Source organism: Pinus tabuliformis, chromosome 6 (genome assembly GCF_031772625.1).
Source record: "Pinus tabuliformis cultivar Carrire ecotype Pingquan chromosome 6, CPIR1, whole genome shotgun sequence".
Lineage (NCBI taxonomy): Eukaryota > Viridiplantae > Streptophyta > Pinopsida > Pinales > Pinaceae > Pinus > Pinus tabuliformis.
In genome coordinates, this window is record NC_142292.1 from 1,070,568,263 (window position 1) to 1,070,576,133 (window position 7,871).

The window sequence follows — 7,871 nt, forward strand, 5'->3', positions numbered from 1 at the left end:
CTTCTTTACATTCACAAGATTCCAGCCTCCTCAGACCTCATGAGAGAGCTCTATATATAGGAGTTTTGGAGAAAGGATGAGTCAGCTTGAGGCTGGCATGAAGCTGACTAGTGTCCTCTCCCACTTCAGTTATTCTTCAGTTCTTGAGTCCACTTGGAGTTTCTTGCTTCCACTTGGAGATCTAGATCCTCTTACTCATCACAAGGCGAATTCCCTGATCCAAGTGTCATTTTGGAAGCTTCCTGGGCATTTGACACCTTGAGGAATAACTGTGCCACTTGGCCAATCTCGCCCAGTGCAGGTAGCCTTCATTACTGTTGACATTCAGCGCAGGTACAGAGTGGAGCAGTTGACATTCAGCGCAGATGCTCAGTGGAGCAGTTGACATGATCCAGAATTAGCTTGTTTTTGAGTGTTTTCAGGTGGAGAACTGATATTTAGTGCTGTGGTTTGCTGACCTTGTTCCTCTAGGGGTAGGAACAACATGTTTAGGGACTTTGAATCCCTCAGTTTATTGACATTTCATGCTTCATGCTGTAAGGCACAAAAATGTCTATAACACAGGGGGACCCCAAGAAGGCATGGAAGTGGCTGGATAGGGGTCGTAATAGGTCTGGGATGTCCCTTGCATTCCCTGCTGGTAAGGTATGGGTCCATGTGGCCTCCTTTGGTTCAGATAATAGAGTGGTTCAGTGGCTCCTTTTGCCCTCTGATATGCAGCTTTGATTCCGGGCAAGGAAGGGCACTGATTCATAGGATGGTCTCTTTCACAGACAAAACACACTTCTATGGAGTGCAATGGACATTTGTTCCTAGGATGCTTTCTAGTGCACCTGGGACAAAAGATGGTCAAAGCCCTCTTGGCTTCCTCTTGCTTCCTTTGGATCTGCAAGGTATCCAGTTGCATGGCAAGAAACTGCCTCATCTCGCTCTTGAAATCTTCCATCTGATTTGCAAATTTGTTTCTGGACAAGGTACTGCTCCCAACATTTCTATTTGTAGCCATTTGCTCGAGAGGAATGTTTTCTTCTTCTTCTTCCCTTGAGGTTCTTCAAATATGTCTTGCGGTCCACCAAAGGGTTCTTTAATCACAGCCATCGGAGAAGAGAGAAGGTTGGCAGTGTGAAGTAGTGGGGGTGTTGTGCATTCATTTTTCTGAATTATCTCTACTCCTACAAGGCATGAAAGGAAATCTTTTTGGTTGATTTTTTATTTTTTTTCTGCTTGTACCTACAAAACTAAAATAGATTGAACTGCAACTAACTATCTTGCTGAAATGAAAATGCGGAATTGAAATGAAAGCAGGAAAGGACTAATCTATTTTGCTCAAATGAAATTGCAGGAATGAAATGCTAATCTACGCTTGCAGAATTAAAATTACGGAATTGAAATGAAATAAACTACTTAGCAGAAGGTTGTAGTAGAAAATAGAAGAAAATTAGCAATCACCAATACTCTGACGCTTCCCTGGAAACGACGCCAAAAATAATGGTGGGCCCCAGTATTGCAGCAATAATGCTGCAACTCCTGGAACTCCCTTCTTTAATTTTATCAACCCGGTAGTTCGTAACAAACTTGGAAGCGACGGTGCTGTATGCACAAGTACTAGCTCTTGCTGCGTCTGTCACTTGGTTAGCTGGCACAAGTCCGCTAGGAGCTTAATCCAACTTCTATGAGCTCTTAGAAGAAGATTTTTAATTGATGGACAAAAGCTAACTCAAAGAAGGCTAATCTACTTGCAGAAAGAAACTGGAAAGCTAAAAGGAAACATAAACCCTAGCAAACCCTAATTTTACCAACTAGCATTACTGATGCAAGAAAGAGGATGCAAGCTACTGAAAGAGATTCTATTGACTTCTAGGAAGGTAAAATACATGTGTCTAAGCTACTCTACAGTAACATTTGAAAAAAACATCGGTTTGTATTTTTGAATAAGTTGTTAGAATTATCATGCATGTGCTTTTAACTGGTTTTGACTGTGCAGAGGTGGATTGGTGAGAGGAAATGCTTGTAGAAGGTTGGGAAGGTTCAAAGAGGGCGTAAGGGTCCCTAGCACCCTTCCAGAGAGTTTCACAGAGTTTGGCTATCAAGAAACCTCATTCGTGAGCTTCTACAGGAAGTCTGCAGGGGTTCTACAGGATGTTCTATAATTTCTACATGATGTTCCGAAAAGAGGGTTTTGGAGGGTGGATGGAGAGAGAAAGGTGGAGAAGTGAGTATGGAGGTAGGATAAGGGTGTGAGGAGGTCTAGGACTTGGTGGATGGAACTGGGGAGAGATGAAGATGGCTGGATTTTTTCAAGGAGGAGTGAAGCAATGTTGCACAAAAATTAGGGTTATGTGAGCAAATGGCAAACGTGAGGCAAGAATTCACGTTAGGGGATGGAGAAGATGGGATTGATGGAGTATGGGTAGATAGAGAAGTGGTACGGGTGCTCTGCAAGTTGTTTCTTCAACTGAACCAATGAAGACTTGGAAAATCAGAGACCTAGTTAGGTTAACCTAATCTGATCTAGCTAACAGTAAAGAGAATGAACAGAAGTTTATTTGCAATGAAACCATGTATACTAACTATGCAATGAAGCAATCAAGAATCTGAACATATAACCAACTTCTGCAAATAAAAATCGAACACTAATGATTGCATGGCAAAGCAAAGACAATGTTTTTGTTGGCAGCAAGGTCACCTTTGTCCCAGCTCATGATCCCACTGAGGGAGAGGTGAGATCAGAGGTCCTTGATGGCCTTTTTCTGGATATCTTCCCTGTTAATAACCTATCAACTCAATCTGAACATAAAAATCCTTTTTCAAAAAGCAACCTAAATAACAAAACAAGATTTAAATCTAAATAGCAGGTTTTATTCTAAGAATGCAGCGAAAAAACATAAAGGTAAACAAAGGAGGTACTGGGCACTTGGGTTGGGCCCAACCCCAAGAGCTATAGCCTCCTAAGGAAGATTAGAGCTGGTGCAAAGCTGGATTCATCTTTATTTCTCAAGAAATAATAGTTACATCAAAAACTGTCCACAAGGAAAAGCTTGAAAGTGTGCTGAAATGTAGAGCTAATCTACTGCCTAAAAAATGACTAAAAGAATGACTAAAATCGAACTACAAACTAGCTAAATTTTGCCTACAAAGTGACTAACTGAAATGAGGTCCTAAGCCCTCTTATTTATAAAAATTAAAGACCCCAAAAGCCCTCCTAAACTTTAGGAACTCGGGTGCCAAAACTTGTAGTTAACAGCACCTTTACTAGCCCTTGCTCGGCTGCCCTTGTGATAATCGATTTGGTGGCCCTTGAACTCCAAGTTGATGGTGGAGAATTCGAGGTAAGGGCCCATAAACGAAGGGGACACCTTCCTAAAAATCCTCTCCACGAATTTGGCTGCCAAGTGCTCATTTAAACATTTGATTTTGTCTCCAAATTGACCAAAAACACTGCATAAATCACACATTAGACTTGTTGGCATAATGACTAACCGAATTCACTCTATTAGCATAAATATAATAAAAAACATGCAATAAACTAATGAGAATGGTGGATTAAGTCGAATTAGGAGGCTAAATGAGCCCATATAATTATCCATTTTTGGGGCTCATCAACAGATCCTAGCACATGTTGTTGTAGATACCATGTAGAATTTGATTATTTTTATGACACATATGTACACATCCATTGTGTTTTGCATCCTGACAATGTGTGGGATTACTCATCTACCGCCAATTTCATGGAGAAAATTTATTCATAGTATCATGTGCATAAGGCCCAATGGACAAATATAATATGCAAAATATTGTTTAGATGGGACATGCTCTAGGTGTAGTGGATTTTCATTATTGAGCCAGTGCATTCATGAAAACGAGGAGCATGAATTTGGGAGGATCATAACAAATATTAAAAGCTCTAAATATGTTTCCTGTGAACTAGATAGCGATAAAAAAAGGAAAAAGATTGCATTGGTGAAGTCCTAGGTAGGTTAAGGTATCGTTATTTCTTATTGTACCTTCAAATTCAACATATATAGTTTTCTTATGACCTTTTTTTTGTGTCATCAGGTACGAGTATGTGATTTCATGAAGACATTTTTTATTATAAACCAAATAATTTATTCAATATGTGCATGCAACAATATGTCAAGATGATCAACAATTTAGAATATAAGAGGACATCTTTCCCCTTGGTAATATATTGTCAGTTCTGGCTTTTTCTAAGAACTGCACCCTTCAACTATTGAATGAGATCCAAAGCCAATATTATCATTGAGATCAAGTTAGAATAATGGTACATATCACATATAGGCATGGGATGAATAGCCACAATGACAAAAGGATAATAGTGGAGGAGATAAACTTCTACATAAGTGATGATAGGTTCGATGACCTACATTATGTGCAACATTTCCTTCAATTTTTCTATAATCACTTGAAGGATAAAAATATATAGGTGGATTGACATTGGATTTGGTCAAATGGTTTTCTAGACCAGTTTTAAATTCCCATGTATTCTAATGGTTGATTATATTGCACAAAGCATAAAATGTGCCCCATATTTAGAACTACATTGTAACAAACATGGTAAAGGTGATCATGATGGGGATGTGGCATTGATCCGGATTTAAACAAGAACGCAATAAAATACAGAGATAACCATAAAGACAAATATGTAGCGGAAATAATACTTCATTTCATTACTGTAAAATACTGAAATGTGCTTACAAATAGAAATGGAAATAACCCAGCTAGGGCGATGGTAGCTTATCTCTGAGAACAGATGTGTCGGCTACATGCCTCTGAACTGTTCTCCAAAAACTGTGTTACAATGAGGCTCGAGGGCCTATTTATTGTTGAGAAACAATGGAAAACCCTTCACATTCCAAAACCTAACCCTAGAAGATGAAACGCCAAATTATGGGCCCCGTTTTTGGGTAAGTTGGTACATCAACTTCCCGGGGTCGCGAATTGGTCGTACTATCTCCGTTTGACGCGCATGATAGCCCGTTGGAAAGATATCTCCGAGGAATACGACGGAAAAGACGATTTCTAGACAAAAAAATTACTGGCGGTGGATTTCCCAAAAAAACGTCGTTTAGGGCCTCAAAACGGCTTCGGAAGTTTAGGACCCGAAAAACTGCTAAAAATAGTAAACTGTGCTATAATTAAGGAAACAGAAAAACTGAAAGAGACAGTTGTGGGGGTCCAAATGGGATAGGTGGGTGGCCACCAAAATCCACCTAGATCAGGCATGGGAAAGGTAGCACTTTTTTTTGTTATTGTAGTACCTAGCCTTCATATTCATCATAGTCATATATACCTTGGTTTCCTGTCCATTCCTCATATCCCTGTACTTTGGATCATGTATCATGCCATGCTCCACATTGTCATAAATGAAGCAAAACCCCTCATTTTATCCCAAAAAAATTGGAACAATTTTTATCCCTTAAGAGAAAACTTCTCCAAACTTATATCATATATGAAAATCACTTTATTAATGTAACAAAAATATACATTTTTATTTATTTATTTTCAAGTTATATATTAAATCACTTAATAACTTCAATCCCATGTTATATCAAATCAACATGAATGATAAATATTGGAAATTCCTTAATCATGCAGAAAATGCAAGATGAAAAATCAAAATTTCAATCACACAATTTTGGATAGCAAGGTACTTTATACATATAAAGAAAAAATGAAACACGCGTGACCAAATTTATCACAAAACTGGTACAATCTCTTTCTCTCCAAAATATAGCAAGGGAAAATCATGAAAACTCTAGCCACCATCAAAGATACACAACAAGCTAGCACCAACATAATAATGACATAATTCCATACAAGTGAAACAACCTCAAAGCAAGATCCTCCTTGGGATCAACACCACTCCTATAAGATGGTGCACTCTCTAGCAAGATTTTAGTCGAAAGCTTCATCTTCCAAAGATTACAATCCAAGTGTCCTTGTGTAAGATAGTTTTCCTCTAACTAGGTGCCCCATGTCCCCAATGCTATTTTAATATGATTAGTAGATTTAGAACCACACTTGAGCACATTAAGAATGCCACCATTGTATTAGGCACTTTTCAATCCTACAACTTTGAGAAAAGTTTTATCAATATGAAACATCCCTCATAATGTTAAACTCTCAAAATATATAATGAAACATTGTCATGTATGATCAGTTGTCACGTATGATCAATTGTGTTTATACAATGGAATCAACAACTTTCCCATCTTATTCTTGGTTTGAATTTTATGGAAAACTATAAGTAACTTCCAAAATCCATTTAAGGGCATATTGAGATTTTTTCTTAGGCTATAAAAACTAAAATGAGTAGAAAAATGAGTTTTGAAAGATTCAACATTTGTGTTTGGCCAAGGGCCATGTGACCATGCTACCCACAAGTGCTTGAGCCAGTGTTTTGTAAATTCAACCCCCTTTTGCAAAATTGAAATGATATTTACTAAAAAAACCCTAGCTTTAAATATCTTCAAATAAATCAATTTTTGACCTATGAAATAAAGGACGGCGTGTACCTTTGTATAACCTAGTGCCAAGTCCAACAAAATCAATAATTTTCCATCTAGGTAATGGTTTGAATTTTATGGCGAGTTGCAATTCAATTCCAAAATCCATTTAGAGACATACTATGATTTTTTTTTTTTTTTTTTTTTTTTTTTTTTTTTTTTTTTTCGGTATAAAAACTAGACCGTACAACCAGGAGTTATGAAAGCTTCAACATTTGTGTTCGGCTAAGGCATATGTGAGCATGGCTATCCACAATTTCTCGAGCTATTGTTTTACACAATCAAACCCCTTATGCAAAATTTGCATTGATCTTTACTAAACAAAACCCTTCCTATGAAGATCCTCAAATAAATCAATTTTTCACCTATGGAATCCTAGGAGGGGGGTACCCCTAGCTATAACTTGGAGCTAGGAGTCCAACATAATCAATGTTTTTTTCCATCTAAGTCTCGGTCCAAATTTTATGGTGAGTTACAAGTCACTTATAAAATCCATTTAGGTACATATTTTGATTTTTATTGCGAGGGTATAAAAAAAACCAAGCAGCAAAAAGGATTTCTATAAGCTTCAACATTTGTGTTTGGCCCAAGCCCATGTAAGAACACTATCCACAATTTCTCCAACTAGCATTTTGAAGAATTTACCCCCTTTTGCAAAATCTACATTTATCTTTACTAAACAAAATCCTATCTCCGAAGATCTCAAGTAAGTCAAATTTTGACCTATGACTTCTTAGGAGGGTATTGTATGTAGCTATAACCTAGTGCCAAGAGTACAGTATAATTGATGGTTTTACCATTCAAGTTTGGTTTAAATTTTATGGCAAGTTGCAACTTGCTTCGAAGATCCATTTAGGGACATATTGGGTATTTTGTCACGGGGTGTAAAAACAAGATTCATAATTTCACTTCAAGCCTCTCTCATTTATTTGGATTCTAACAAATGTTTTTTTTTTCCTTTAATTGGATTTTAACATCCATTCCTTGATTCCAAAATAGATACAAGAGAAACTATATAAATAAGAGAAAAACCTTGTATGTATGACTTTTAATAAACAATTTTGTAGTTGCCATTTTGTATTTAGCCTTATATTGGGCCAGTTATGTTAACCCTAGTAACGTGGATTGTGGAAAATCAAAAATAGTGAGTTCAAATTTGAGTGCATAATTTGATCCATAAAATGTCATGTATATTCCTCTAGAGATTTTTTCACAACATATCTACTATGAGGGTTAATTTCTCCCTAGATTTATAAATCTATTAGTTATCTTCTATTGAGTATGCATGCAAATTATAATTACACAAAAAAATATAGAACAACAAAATAAAATTCACAATCACAA